Source organism: Budorcas taxicolor, chromosome 2, assembly GCF_023091745.1.
Source record: "Budorcas taxicolor isolate Tak-1 chromosome 2, Takin1.1, whole genome shotgun sequence".
Lineage (NCBI taxonomy): Eukaryota > Metazoa > Chordata > Mammalia > Artiodactyla > Bovidae > Budorcas > Budorcas taxicolor.
This window is the reverse complement of record NC_068911.1, coordinates 24,568,535-24,583,935: the sequence shown is the minus strand read 5'-3', so window position 1 is coordinate 24,583,935 and position 15,401 is coordinate 24,568,535.

The window sequence follows — 15,401 nt, the reverse complement described above, 5'->3', positions numbered from 1 at the left end:
TTCTTAATCTCTCCTACTTGTTAGGTCCATACTGTTTCTGTCATTTAATGTGCCCATCTTTTCATGAAATGTTCCCTTGTTATCTCTAATTTTCTTGAAGAGATCTCTAGTCTTTCCCATTCTATTTTTTTCCTCTATTTCTTCGAGGAAATTAAGGTTTCACTTAAGAAAGCTTTCTTGTCTCTCTTTGCTATACTTTGGAACTCTGCATTCAGTTGGGTATAATTTTCCCTTTCTCCTTTCCCTCTCACATCTTTTCTTTCTCAACTATTTGTAAGACCTCCTCAGACAACCATTTTGCCTTCTTGCATTTCAGTTTCTTGGGGATAGTTTTGGTCACCACCTTCTGGACAATGTTGAGAACCTCCAACATAGTACTTCAGGCGCTCTATCAGATCTAATCCCTTAAATCTATTTGTCAATTCCACTGTAAAATCATAAGGGATTTGACTTATGTCATATCTGAATTGCCTAGTGGTTTTCCCTATTTTCTTCAATTTAAGTATGAATTTTGTGATAAAGAGTTCATGATCTGAGCCATAGTCAGCTCCCAGTCTTGTTTTACTGACTATATAGAGTTTCTTCATCTTCAACCTGATTTTAGTATTGATCATCTAATGATGTCCACTCAGAAGAATTATACAAAAAAGATCTTAATGACTCAGAAAACCATGATGGTGTCATCACTCACCTAGAGCTAGATATTCTGGAATGCAAAGTCAAGTGGGCCTTAGGAAGCATCACCATGAAGAAAGCTAGGGGAGGTAATGGAATTCCAGCTAAGCTATTTCAAATCCTAAAAGATGAGGCTGCAAAAGTGCTGCACTCAATATGCCAGAAAATTTAGAAAACCCAGGAGTGGCCACAGCACTAGAAAAGGTCAGGTTTCATTTCAATCCCAAAGAATGCTCACACTGCCACAAAATTGCTCTTATTTCACATGCTAGCAAAGTAATGCTCAATATTCTCCAAGATGGGCTTCAATAATATATGAATCAAGAACTTTCAGATGTTCAAGTTGTATTTAGAAAACGCAGAGGAACCACAGATCAAATTGCCAACATTTTAGGTAACATCTACTGCTTCATTGGCTACCCAAAAGCTTTCGACTGTGTGAATCACAATAATCTGTGGAAAATTGTTAAAGAGATGGGAAGACCAGACCATCTTACCTGCCTCCTGAGTAAAATGTATGCAGATAAAGAAGCAACAGCTAGAACTGGACATGGAACAATGGACTGGTTGCAAACTGGGAAAGGAGTATGTCAAGGCTTGTGTATTCTCACCTTGCTTATTTAACTTATGTGCAGAATACATCATCCAAAATGCCAGGGTGGATGAAGCACAAGTTGGAGTCAAGATTGCTGGGAGAAATATCAATAATCTCAAATAGGCAGATGACACCTCCCTTACTGCAGGAAGAGAAGAAAAACTAAAGAGCCTCTTATTGAAAGTGAAAGAGGGGACTGAAAAAGCTGGCTAAAAGCTCAACATTCAAAAAATGAAGATCATTGCATCCAGTCCCATCACTTCATGGCACATAGAGGGGAAACAGTGGAAACAATGGCTGACTTTATTTTTCTGGGCTCCAAAATCACTGCAGATGGTGATTACAGCCATGAAATTAAAAAAGATTGCTCCTTGGAAGAAAGCTATGACCAACCTAGACAGGATATTAAAAAGCAGAGATGTTATCCAGCCAACAAAGGTCCATCTAGTCAAAGCTATTGTATTTCCATTAGTCTTATATGGATGTGAGATTTGGACCATAAAGAAAATTGAGCATGAAAGAACTGATGCTTTTGAACTGTAGTGTTGGAGAAGACTCTTTTGTTTTTTAATATAAATTTATTTATTTTAATTGGAGGTTAATTATTTTACAATATTATATTGGTTTTGCCATACAGCATCATTAATCCACCACAGGTATACACGTGTTCCCCATTCTGAACCCCCCTCCCTCCTCCCTCTTGAGAGTCCCTTGGACAGTAAAGAGATCCAACCAGTCAATCGTAAATTAAATCAATCCTGAACATTTATTGGAAGGACTGATGCTGAAGCTGAGCTCCAATACTCTTGTCACCTGATGCAGAGAACTGACTCATTGTAAAAGAACTTGATGCTGGGAAAGATGGAAGGAAGAAGGAAGAAGATGACTGAGATTGAGATGGTTGGATGGCATCACTGACTCCATGGACATGAGTCTGAGCAACTTCTGGGAGTTAGTGATGGACCAACTCAGGGAAACCTGGTGTGTTGCAGTACATGGGGTTGAACAGACTGAGCAACTGAACTGAACTGAAGCCTTTTGCCCCTTGAGCAGGAATCTTCAAGTTGTTGTTACAGGAAGTGACCGCAAGGTGGAGGCATGTCTTCATGACTGACTCTGGGTCCTTGGGCAAGCAGACCCTTTTGCAAGTACTGCCAATTAGAGTCCATGAACCAGGAGAAACAACCAAAGCTTGGATCTTATTACTTCTTCCCCCTTAGCTTTGAGTCCCAAGACTCATCCTAACTCCTGCAAAACGACACTGCCAAAGGTGCGATAATCCATAGCTGAGGTCATGCCAAGAAAGATGCCAGTGTTGCAGTCCTCAGTTCAAGGGACACATGGAGCCCAGGGTGTTTGGAAATCTCTTGCAGACCAGAGGTTCCATTGCATTTCGGTGCAGTTCACTTGGATTTCCTCGAGGAAGGTCAGCCAATCTCCAGACTTTGGTGGGCTCAAGGAGATGGCACAAGCCACTCCAGGTCCATCTGGGGTCACACTGGCATCCGCATGCTGCAGGCTCCCTCAGCATTCCACACTCCAGCCTTGGGGCCCCCGCCTCTCAGGCTCCAGGGACGTGACACCGCTCACATCAGACTGGCCCAAGGGAAAGAAATTCTGAAATGTTTTCCTTGTTTGTCCTATGATTGGAACTTGTTGACACATTAGTCACAATCTTGATGGCTGGGGCTTTTTTGTTTGTTTGGTTGGTTGGTAGATTTTTTGCCTCTTTTCTTGTTTTTCATCTACAGCAACAAGATTTACATGTAGATAGAAACATACATTCTTCTTGGCTTCTTTTTCCAGTTGGGTTGCTAGGGAGTGTTGAGTAGGGTTTCTTGTGTGACATACTGGGTTTCTTTGCTCTTTTGTTTTGTTTTTATACTAGTGAGCACATGTTAGTCTGAACCAATTCATTTCACCCTGCCATCCACCTTTGTTTTTTTGGTAAAAATAACTTTTTCTTCGCATTCTCTGAGGCTGTTTCTCTTTGCTAAAGAGTTCATTTGTATCCAGTCATAAGGATGCTGAATATTTTTCCTGTGTCTAATGCAATCTATATTTGCTCCTCAAAGAAATCTCCTTTCCTATTCTGGCCCATTGGTTTTGTTTTGTTCTGTTTTGTTTTGATCCAGGGGAGGTTGTTTGTACATCCAAAATGTAGCTGCATGTGCTGTTTGTGTGTATTGGAGACAAACCCCTTGTGGGTGTCTTTGTCTGTTAATACATTTCCCATTCTGAGGGTTGTCTTTGTCTTACTTTTAGGGTGTCCTTCTCTGTGCAAATGCCTTTAAGGGTAATTAGGTCACGTTTTCTTATTTCTGATTTAGTTTCATTATTCTTACAGGTGCATGAAAAAGTTGCTTAATGCGATTTAAGACAAAGCCTGTTCTTCCAAAATGCATGCATGCGTGCTAGTCACTTCAGTCCTGTTCAATCCTATGGGACCCTATGTGCTGTAGCCTGCCAGACTTCTCTGTCCACAGTATTCCAGGGAAGAATACTGAGGTGGGGTGCCATGCCCTCCTCCAGTGCATTTTCCCCACCCAGGAAAAAAACCCATGTCTCTTATGTCTCCCAAATCAGCAGGCATGTGCTTTACATAGACCGGAACCAGAGAAACTCTCATCCTTTGTGATATATTCCTCTGAGGTTTCCTAGGATCCGTGCCTACACTGGACACTTTTAATTATTTGTCGTTGCTTTTGGTATAGGGTGTGAGGAAATCCTCCCATCTCATTCTCAGTGTCATTGCTTAAGGAACCTCTGCCCTGCCCTCCATCATGGCTCTTACCATTCACAGCCTCAGCTGCGGTGGAGGAGGGGTCCCTTGTGTCCACACCCCCTCCACAACTCACTGTCTGTGGAGGTTTTCACAGTGACCATTCTGACATGTGTGAGGTGATAACTGATGGTAGTTCTAAAACTTAGTGGTGTTGACAACTTTTCATGAGACTTGTTTAAAATATGTGATTTTAACTAGCGTTTTGAAATCAGCCTCCGTAAGGTCTGCCCAGGTTTAAAATCGTTTTGGCTGACCAGGCCTAGGACATTGCCTGAGGGGAGGTGTTTCTCACTGACTGCCCAGTGGCCTTTGTGAGTACTGAGTGCCCATCAGCATAGCTTCACAAGTGGTTTTATGGCAAACAAACAGTGACAGTGTGTCTTCAGGCCCCACTCTTACTGTTTACTGCTGTCATTTCATTATTATTGTGTACGGGTGTAGGATTCTTTTGTGTTGTGTTTGTTTCTGGTGTACAAGACCTTGATTCGGTTCCACCCAGAGTTTCATTAGTTTTGCAGAGATTTTTTTTTTCTTTACGATGATTACGAGGTGTTCTTCACTTTTCCCGTGGTATTCAGTATGTTTGTGTAGCTTATCTATTTGAAATATATTCCTCTGTAGATGTTTATTCAAGCCTCTTCATTGCTCCCTGTGCCCTCATATTTTCTTTCTAAGAATCAGAAGTTCTTTAAGTTTCTGAGTCTGTGTCTTCATGTAAAGTAGTTTCTTTGTATGAATTGTTAGGTCGACCAGTTAGGAACATCTTGCGATATTTGTGTTTCTGTCTCTGACTCACATCCCTTAGTATCCCAATCTCTGTCCATCCATGCTGAGGCCACTCTCACCATTCTGTTCTGTTGTATATAGCAGCAGATTGCATTGGAGAGGTGTGCTACTTAGACCTCAGTTTTCTGTCCTGACACTTTAGATTTCATGCCAATGTCTTGCCTCTTGTAAATCGCGCTGCCCTGAAAACAGGGGTACATGTGTCATCTCAAATTCACATTTTCTTTGGATCTAAGCCCAGGAATGCAAGAGTGGGATTTGCCAATCACATGGTTCCCCTATGCTTAGATTTTGTTCTTTTTTTTTTTTTTTTAAGGAAACTCATGCCTCTACCCATACTTCCTATACCCATCAACATCCCAACAAGGAGAGAAGGATGATTTCTTTTTCCCTAAACCCTCTGCAGGACTTCTTTTTAATAGACCTTTTGGATGCAGGTCGTACTGAGCCACGTGAGGTGATTCTCATGTTGGATTTGATTGGCATTGTTTTAGGAGTTTGTGAAGTGGAGTATCTTTAAGGTGCTTCTGGACTTTAGACAGTGTAAGTACTGCTGACCTCTTGAAATTGGCTTCTTGAAATTGAGACCAGACTTCCCTGGTGGCTCAGATGGTAAAGCATCAGCCTGCAATGCAGGAGACCTGGGTTCAATTCCTGGGTCGGGAAGATCCCCTGGAGAAGGAAATGGCAATCAACTCAAGCACTCTTGCCTGGAAAATCCCATGGACGGACGAGCCTGATAGGCTACAGTCCATGGGGTCACAAAGAGTCGGACACGACTGAGCGACTTCACTTTGAAATCTTTTAGGATGATTTTCCTAGGGACATTACTTGAAGGTAGGTGTCATTTACAGCTGCACAAGGCCATTTGATACCAAGGGACTTTCCATGCAAAGATGGGCACAATAAAGGACAGAAGCAGTATGGACCTAACAGAAGCAGAGGATGTTAAGAAGAGGTGGCAAGAATTCACAGAAGAACTATACAAAGAAGATCTTAATGATCCAGAAAACCACAATGGTGTGATCATTCACCTAGAGCCAGACATCCTGGAGTTGAAGTCAAGCAGGGGTTAGGAAGCACCACTACGAACAACGCCAGTGGAATCGATGGAATTCCAGCAGAGCTATTTGAAATCCTAAAGGATGATGCTGTGAAAGTGCTGCACTCACTGTGCCAGCAAGTTTGGAAAACTCTCAGTGGCCACAGGACTGGAAAAGGTCAGGTTTCATTCCACTCTCAAAGAAGGGCAATGCCAAAGAATGTTCAAACTCCCAATTAACGGCATTGATGTCACAGGCTAGCCAAGTAATGCTCAAACTTCCCCAAGCTAGGCTTCAACAGTACATGAACTGAGAACTCCCAGATGTTCAAGGTGGATTTAGAAAAGGCAGTGCAACCAGAGATCAAATTGCCAACATCCATTGGATCATAGAAAAAGCAAGAGAACTCCAGAAAAACCTTTGCTTCTGCCTCCTGGACTACGCTAAAGCCTTTGACTGCTTGGATCACAAAATATCTAGGTAAAATTCTTAAAGATTTGGGCATACCTGGCCACATGACCTGCCTCCTGAAAAATGTGGATGCAGATCACGAAGCAACAGTTAGTACCGGACCGGAACAGCAGACTGATTGCAAATTGGGAAAGAAGTACGTCAAGGAGGTGCATTTTCACCTTGGTTATTTAATTTATATGCAGAATACATCGTGCGAAATGCCAGGGTGGATGAAGCACAGCTGGCATTAAGACTGCCGTGAGAAATTATATCAATACCTCAGATATGCACATGACATCACCCTACAGTGAAGAGGAACTAAAGAGCCTCTTGTTGAAGTGAAGGAGGAGAGAGAAAAGGCTGGCTTAAAGTTCAACATTCAAAAAATGAAATCATGGCATCCGGTCCCATCACTTCTTGGCAAAGAAATGGGAAACAAAGGAAACGGTGACAGACTTTATTTTCTTGGGCTCCAAAATCACTGCCTATGGTGATTGAGGCCATGAAAGTAAAAGACGCTTGCTCCTTGGAAGAAGAGCTCTGACCAACCTAGACAGCATATTAAAAAGCAGAAAAATCTGCTAACAAAGATCCGTCTAACCAATGCTTTTCAGGAAGGTTTTTAAAGGTTTTTCAGGAGTTGTGTATGGATGTGAGAGCTGGGACATAAAGAAAGCTGAGTGCCACAGAACTGATGCTTTTGAACTGTAGTATTGGACAAAACTCTTGAGAGTTCCTTAGACAGCAAGGAGATCCAACTTTCCATCCTACAGGAAATCAGTCCTAAACATTCCTTCCAAAGATATTAACAACTGATGGTGAGGCTGAAGCTTCAATACTTTGACCACCCAAGGCAGAGAATTGACTCTTTGGAAAAGACCTTGCTTCTGGGCAATAGCAAAAGCAGAAGGAAAGTGGATGACAGGTGATGAGATGGTTAGATAGCATCACCAACTCGATGGATGTGAGTTTGACCAAGCCTGGGAGTTGGTGAAGGACCACTTCAGGGAAGCCTGGTGTGCTGCAGTCCATTTTGTCGCAAAGAGCCACTGAACTGCACTGAACTGAGGCCTTTGACCAGTAAGAGCCCTTGAGCAGGAATCTTAAAGTTGCTGTTACAGGAAGTGACCACAAGGCACCAGCATGTCTTCATGCCTGACTCTGGGTCCTTGGGCAGGCAGACCCTTTTGCAAGTACTGCCAATTAGAGGCAGTGAACCAGGAGAAACCCCCAAGGCTTGTGTCTCATTACTTCTTCCCCCTTAGCCTTGAGTGCCGGTACTCATCCTAACTCCTGCAAAACCACACTGCCAAAGGTGCGATAATCCATAGCTGAGGTCATACTAAGAAAGGTGCCGGTGTTGAAATCCTCAGTCCAAGGGACACATGGAGCCCAGGGTGTTTGGAAATCTCTTGCAGACCAGAGGTTCCACTGCATTTGGGTGCAGTTCACTTGGATTTCCTTGAGGAAGGCCAGCCAATATCTAGACTTTGGTGGGCTCAAGGAGACAGCACGAGCCACTCCAGGTCCATCTGGGGTCACACGGCCATCCGCATGCTACAGGCTCCCTCAGCATTCCACACTCCAGTCTTGGGGCCCCCGCCTCTCAGGCTCCAGGGACGTGACACCGCTCACGTCAGACTGGCCCAGGGGAAAGAAATTCTGAAATGTTTTCCTTGTTTGTCCTATGATTGGAACTTGTTGACACATTAGTCACAATCTTGATGGCTGGGGGTTCTTTTGTTTGTTTGGTTTGTTGGTTGATTTTTGTCTCTTTTCTTGTTTTTCATCTACAGCAACAAGATTTAGATAGAGATGGAAATGGCAACCCACTCTGGTATTCTTGCCTGGAGAATCCCAGGGACGGGGCAGCCTGGTGGGCTGCCGTCTATGGGATCGTACAAAGTTGGACACGACTGAAGCGACTTAGCAACAGCAGCAGAAACATACATTCTTCTTGGCTTCTTTTTCCAGTTGGGTTGCTAGGGAGTGTTGAGTAGGGTTTCTTGTGTGACATACTGGGTTTCTTTGCTCTTTTGTTTTGTTTTTATACTAGTGAGCACATGTTAGTCTGAACCAGTTCACTTCACCCTGCCACCCACCTTTCTTTTTTTGGTAAAAATAACTTTTTCTTCGCATTCTCTGAGGCTGTTTCTCCGTGCTAAAGAGTTCATTTGTATCCGTTCATAAGGATGCTGAATATTTTCCCTGTGTCTAATGTAATCTATATTTGCTCCTCAAAGAAATCTCCTTTTCTATTCTGGCCCATTGTTTTTGTTGTTCTGTTTTGTTTTGATCCAGGGGAGGTTGTTTGTACATCCAAAATGTAGCTGCATGTGCTGTTTGTGTGTATTGGAGACAAACCCCTTGTGGGTATCTTTGTCTGTTAATACTTTTCCTATTCTGAGGGTTGTCTTTGTCTTACTTTTAGGGTGTCCTTCTCTGTGCAAATGCCTTTAAGGGTAATTAGGTCACGTTTTCTTATTTCTGATTTAGTTTCATTATTCTTACAGGTGCATGAAAAAGTTGCTTAATGCGATTTAAGACAAAGCCTGTTCTTCCAAAATGCACGCATGCATGCTAGTCACTTCAGTCCTGTTCGATCGTATGGGACCCTAAGTGCTGTAGCCTGCCAGGCTTCTCTGTCCACAGTATTCCAGGGAAGAATACTGAGGTGGGGTGCCATGCCCTCCTCCAGTGCATTTTCCCCACCCAGGAATAAAACCCATGTCTCTTACATGTCCTGAATCAGCAGGCATGTGCTTTGCATAGACCAGGACCAGGGAAACTCTCATCTTTTGTGATATATTCCTCTGAGGTTTCCTAGGATCCGTGCCTACACTGGACACTTTTAATTATTTGTCGTTGCTTTTGGTATAGGGTGTGAGGAAATCCTCCCATCTCATTCTCAGTGTCATTGCTTAAGGAACCTCTGCCCTGCCCTCCATCATGGCTCTTACCATTCACAGCCTCAGCTGCGGTGGAGGAGGGGTCCCTTGTGTCCACACCCTCTCCGCCACTCACTGTCTGTGGAGGTTTTCACAGTGACCATTCTGACATGTGTGAGGTGATAACTGATGGTAGTTCTAAAACTTAGTGGTATTGACAACTTTTCATGAGACTTGTTTAAAATATGTGATTTTAACTAGCGTTTTGAAATCAGCCTCTTTAAGGTCTGCCCAGGTTTAAAATCGTTTTGGCTGACCAGGCCTAGGACATTGCCTGAGGGGAGGTGTTTCTCACTGACTGCCCAGTGGCCTTTGTGAGTATCGAGTGCCCATCAGCATAGCTTTGCAAGTTGTTTTATGGCAAAACAAAAACAAAAACAAAAGGTGACAGCGTGTTTTCAGGCCCCACTCTTATTGTTTACTGCTCTCTTTTCAATAATATTGTGTATGGGTGTAGTATTCTTTTGTGTTGTGTTTGTTTCTGGTGTACAAGAACTTGATTCGGTTCTACCCAGACTTCAATAGTTTTGGGGAGATCTTTTTTTCTTTACAATGATTATGAGGTGTTCTTAACTTTTCCTGTGGTATTCAGTATGTTTGTGTAGCTTATCTATTTGAAATATATTCCTCTGTAGATGTTTATTCAAGCCTCTTCATTGCTCCCTGTGCCCTCATATTTTCTTTCTAAGAATCAGAAGTTCTTTAAGTTTCTGAGTGTTTTTCTGTATAAAGTGGTTTCTTTGTTTGAATTTTTAGATCCACCAGTTAGGGACATCTTGCGATATCTGTGTTTCTCTCTCTGACTCACTTCCCTTAGTGTCCCAATCTCTGTCCATCCATGCTGAGGCCACTTTCACTATTCTGTTCTGTTTATATAACACCAGATTGCAGCTGAGAGGTGTGCTTCTTAGACTCATTTTTCTGTCCTGACACTTTTGATTTCATGCCAATGTCTTGGCTCTTGTAAATTGCGCTGCCCTGAAAACAGGGGTACATGCGTGATTTCAAATTCACATTTTCTCTGGATCTAAGCCCAGGAGTGAGAGAGTGGGATTCGCCAATCACATGGTTCCCCTATGCTTAGTTTTTGTTCTTTTCTTTTTTTTTTTTTTAAGGAAACTCATGCCTCTACCCATACTTCCTATACTCATTTACATCCCAACAAGGAGAAAAGGAGGATTCCTTTTTCCGTAAGCCCTCTGCAGGACTTCCTTTTAATAGACCGTTTTGATGCAGGTCATTCTGAGCCATGTGAGGTGATTCCTCGTGGTGGTTTTGATTGACATTGTTTTAGGAGTTCGTGATATGGAGTATCTTTCAGGTGCTTCTGGACCTTAGACAGTGTAAGTACTACTGACCTCTTGAAATTGGCTTCTTGAAATTGAGCCCCACTTTGAAATCTTTTAGGATGATTTCCTAGGGACATTCCCTGAGGGCAGGTGTCATTTACAGCTGCACAGGCCATTTGATACCAAGGGACTTTCCATGCAAAGATGGGCACAATAAACAACAAAAACAGTATGGACCTAACAGAAGCAGAAGATGTTAAGAAGAGGTGGCAAGAATTCACAGAAGAACTATACAAAGAAGATCTTAATGATCCAGAAAACCACAATGGTGTGATCATTCACCTAGAGCCAGACATCCTGGAGTTTGAAGTCAAGTGGGGGTTAGGAAGCACCACTACGAACAATGCCAGTGGAATTGATGGAATTCCAGCAGAGCTATTTGAAATCCTAAAGGATGATGCTGTGAAAGTGCTGCACTCACTGTGCCAGCAAGTTTGGAAAACTCTCAGTGGCCACAGGACTGGAAAAGGTCAGGTTTCATTCCACTCTCAAAGAAGGGCAATGCCAAAGAATGTTCAAACTCCCAATTAACGGCATTGATGTCACAGGCTAGCCAAGTAATGCTCAAACTTCCCCAAGCTAGGCTTCAACAGTACATGAACTGAGAACTCCCAGATGTTCAAGGTGGATTTAGAAAAGGCAGTGCAACCAGAGATCAAATTGCCAACATCCATTGGATCATAGAAAAAGCAAGAGAACTCCAGAAAAACCTTTGCTTCTGCCTCCTGGACTACGCTAAAGCCTTTGACTGCTTGGATCACAAAATATCTAGGTAAAATTCTTAAAGATTTGGGCATACCTGGCCACATGACCTGCCTCCTGAAAAATGTGGATGCAGATCACGAAGCAACAGTTAGTACCGGACCGGAACAGCAGACTGATTGCAAATTGGGAAAGAAGTACGTCAAGGAGGTGCATTTTCACCTTGGTTATTTAATTTATATGCAGAATACATCGTGCGAAATGCCAGGGTGGATGAAGCACAGCTGGCATTAAGACTGCCGTGAGAAATTATATCAATACCTCAGATATGCACATGACATCACCCTACAGTGAAGAGGAACTAAAGAGCCTCTTGTTGAAGTGAAGGAGGAGAGAGAAAAGGCTGGCTTAAAGTTCAACATTCAAAAAATGAAATCATGGCATCCGGTCCCATCACTTCTTGGCAAAGAAATGGGGAAACAGTGGAAACGGTGACAGACTTTATTTTCTTGGGCTCCAAAATCACTGCATACGGTGATTGCGCCCATGAAATTAAAAGATGCTTGCTCCTTGGAAGAAGAGCTCTGACCAACCTAGACAGCATATTAAAAAGCAGAAAAATCTGCTAACAAAGATCCGTCTAACCAATGTTTTTCAGGAAGGTTTTTAAAGGTTTTTCAGGAGTTGTGTATGGATGTGAGAGCTGGGACATAAAGAAAGCTGAGTGCCACAGAACTGATGCTTTTGAACTGTAGTATTGGACAAAACTCTTGAGAGTTCCTTGGACAGCAAGGAGATCCAACCTTCCATCCTACAGGAGATCAGTCCTGAATATTCCTTCCAAAGAATATTCACAACTGATGGTGATGCTGAAGCTTCAATACTTTGGCCACCCGATGCAGAGAATTGACTCTTTGGAAAAGACCTTGCTTCTGGGCAATAGCAAAAGCAGAAGGAAAAGTGGATGAAAGGTGATGAGATTGTTATATGGCATCACCAACTCGATGGATGTGAGTTTGACCAAGCCTGGGAGTTGGTGAAGGACCACTTCAGGGAAGCCTGGTGTGCTGCAGTCCATTTTGTCTGAAAGAGTCGGGCACAACTGAGCCACTGAACTGCACTGAACTGAGGCCTTTTGACCAGTAAGAGCCCTTGAGCAGGAATCTTAAAGTAGTTATTAGAGGATGTGACCACAAGGCACCAGCATGTCTTCATGCCTGACTCTGGGTCCTTGGGCAAGCAGACCCTTTTGCAAGTACTGCCAATTAGAGGCAGTGAACCAGGAGAAACCCCCAAGGCTTGTGTCTCATTACTTCTTCCCCCTTAGCCTTGAGTGCCGGTACTCACCCTAACTCCTGCAAAACCACACTGCCAAAGGTGCGATAATCCATAGCTGAGGTCATACTAAGAAAGGTGCTGGTGTTGAAATCCTTAGTCCAAGGGACACATGGAGCCCAGGGTGTTTGGAAATCTCTTGCAGACCAGAGGTTCCACTGCATTTGGGTGCAGTTCACTTGGATTTCCTAGAGGAAGGCCAGCCAATATCCAGATTTTGGTGGGCTCAAGGAGATGGCACAAGCCACTCCAGGTCCATCTGGGGTCACACTGGCATCCGCATGCTGCAGGCTCCCTCAGCATTCCACACTCCAGCCTTGGGGCCCCCGCCTCTCAGGCTCCAGGAACGTGATACTGCTCATGTCAGACTGGCTTGAGGGAGAGAAATTCTACATTTTTTTCCTTTTTTGTTCTATATTTGGATCTGGGATGTACAGGTTAATCACAAGCTTGGGCGCTGTTGTGTGTGGGTTGGTTTTGGGGAGTTTTTTGCCTTTTTTCTTGTTTTTCATCTACAGCAACTTGGTTCACTTAGAGATAAAAACATACATTCTTCTTCAGCTTCTTTTTCCAGATGGTTGCTATGGAAGGTTGAGAAGGCTTTCTTGTGTTACATAGTCATTTTGGGGGGGTTCTTTTTCTGATACTAGTGAGCACATATTAGTCTGATCCAGTTCATTTCACCTTCCAACTCACCTTTCTTTTTTTGGTAAACATGGGTTTTTCTTCTCATTCTCTGAGGCTGTTACTCTGTGCTAAAGAAGTTCATTTGTATCCATTCATAGGGATGTTGAACATTTTCCACAAGTCTAATGCAATCTGTATTTGTTCCTCAAAGAGATCTCATTTTCTATTCTGGCCAAATTTTTTTTTTTTTTTTTAAGGAGGAGATGTTTGTATTTCTGATATGGTGCTTCCCATGCTGTATGTGTATTTTGAAGACAAATTCCTTGTGTGCGTCTTTACCAATATTTTTCCTATTCTGAGGGTTGTCTTTTAGGGTTTCCTTTTCTGTGCAAATGCCTTTAAGGGTAATTAGGTCATGTTTTCTTATTTCTATTTATTTTCATTGTTCTTAGAGGTGTATGAAAATGTTACTTAATGCGATTTAAGACAAAGCATGTTCTTCCAATATGCATGTATGCGTGCTTAGTCACTTCAGTCCTGTTTGATCCTATGGGACCCTATGTGCTGTAGCTTGCCAAGCTCCTCTGTCAATAGTATTCCAGGGAAGAATACTGAAGCGGGTTGCCATGGCCTCCTCCAGTGCATCTTCCCCACCAAGGAATCGAGCCCGTGTCTCTTATGTCTCTTGCATCATCAGACAGGTTCTTTACATAGAATGTGACCTGAGATACTTCCGTCTTTTTTGATATATTCCCCCAAAGTTTCCTAGGATTGGTGTCTACACTTGACACTTTTATTTGTCGTTGCTTTTGGTATAGGGTGTGAGGCAATCCTCCCATCTCATTCTCAGTGTCATTGCTTAAGGAACCTCTGCCCTGCCCTCCATCATGGCTCTTACCATTCACAGCCTCAGCTGCGGTGGAGGAGGGTTCTCTTGTGTCCACACCCCCTCCGCAACTTACTGGAGGTCTGTGAAGGTTTTGATAGTGACTATTCTGATGTATGCAAGGTGATATCAGGTGGTAGTTCTGATTTCCATTTATCTAATACTTAACGGTGTTGACAACTTTTCATGAGAGTTGTTTAAAACGGTATGATTAAAACTAGCCTTTTGAAATCAGCTTATTTAATGTCTGCCCAGGTTTAAAATCGTTTTGGCTGACCAGCCCTAGGACATCGCCTGAGGGGAGGTGTTTCTCACTGACACCCATTGGCCTTTGTGAGTATTGAGTGCCCATCAGCATAGCTTTGCAAGTGGTTTTATGGCAAAAAAAAAAAAAAAAACAGAAGGTGACAGCGTGTCTTCAGGCCCCACTCTTACTGTTTACTGCTGTCATTTCATTATTATTGTGTACGGGTGTAGGATTCTTTTGTGTTGTGTTTGTTTCTGGTGTACAAGACCTTGATTCGGTTCTACCCAGACTTTCATTAGTTTTGAGGAGGTTTTTTTTCTTTACGATGATTACGAGGTGTTCTTAACTTTTCCCGTGGTATTCAGTATGTTTGTGTAGCTTATCTACTTGAAATATATTCCTCTGTAGATGTTTATTCAAGCCTGTTCACTGCTCCCTGTGCCCTCATATTTTCTTTGTAAGAATCAGAAGTTAAGTTTCTGAGTCTGTTTCTTTGTGTAAAGTGGTTTCTTTGTATGAATTTTTAGATCCATCAGTTAGGGACATCTTGCGATATCTGTGTTTCTCTCTCTGACTCACTTCCTTTAGTGTCCCAATCTCTGTCCATCCACGCTGTGGCCACTTTCACCATTCTGTTCTGTTGTGTATAGCAGCAGATTGCACTGGAGAGGTTTGCTACTTAGGCCTCATTTTTCTGTCCTGACACTTTTGATTTCATTCAAATGTCTTAGCTCTTGTAAATCGCGCTGCCCTGAAAACAGGGGTGCATGTGTCATTCAAATTCACATTTTCTCTGGATCTAAGCCCAGGAGTGAGAGAGTGGGGTTCGCCAATCACGTGGTTCCCCTATGCTTAGGTTTTTTGTTTTAAGAAAACTCATGCCTCTTCCCATACTTCCTATACCCTTCTACATCCCAACAAGGAGAAAAGGAGGATTCCTTTTTCCCTAAGCCCTCTGCAGGATTTCCTT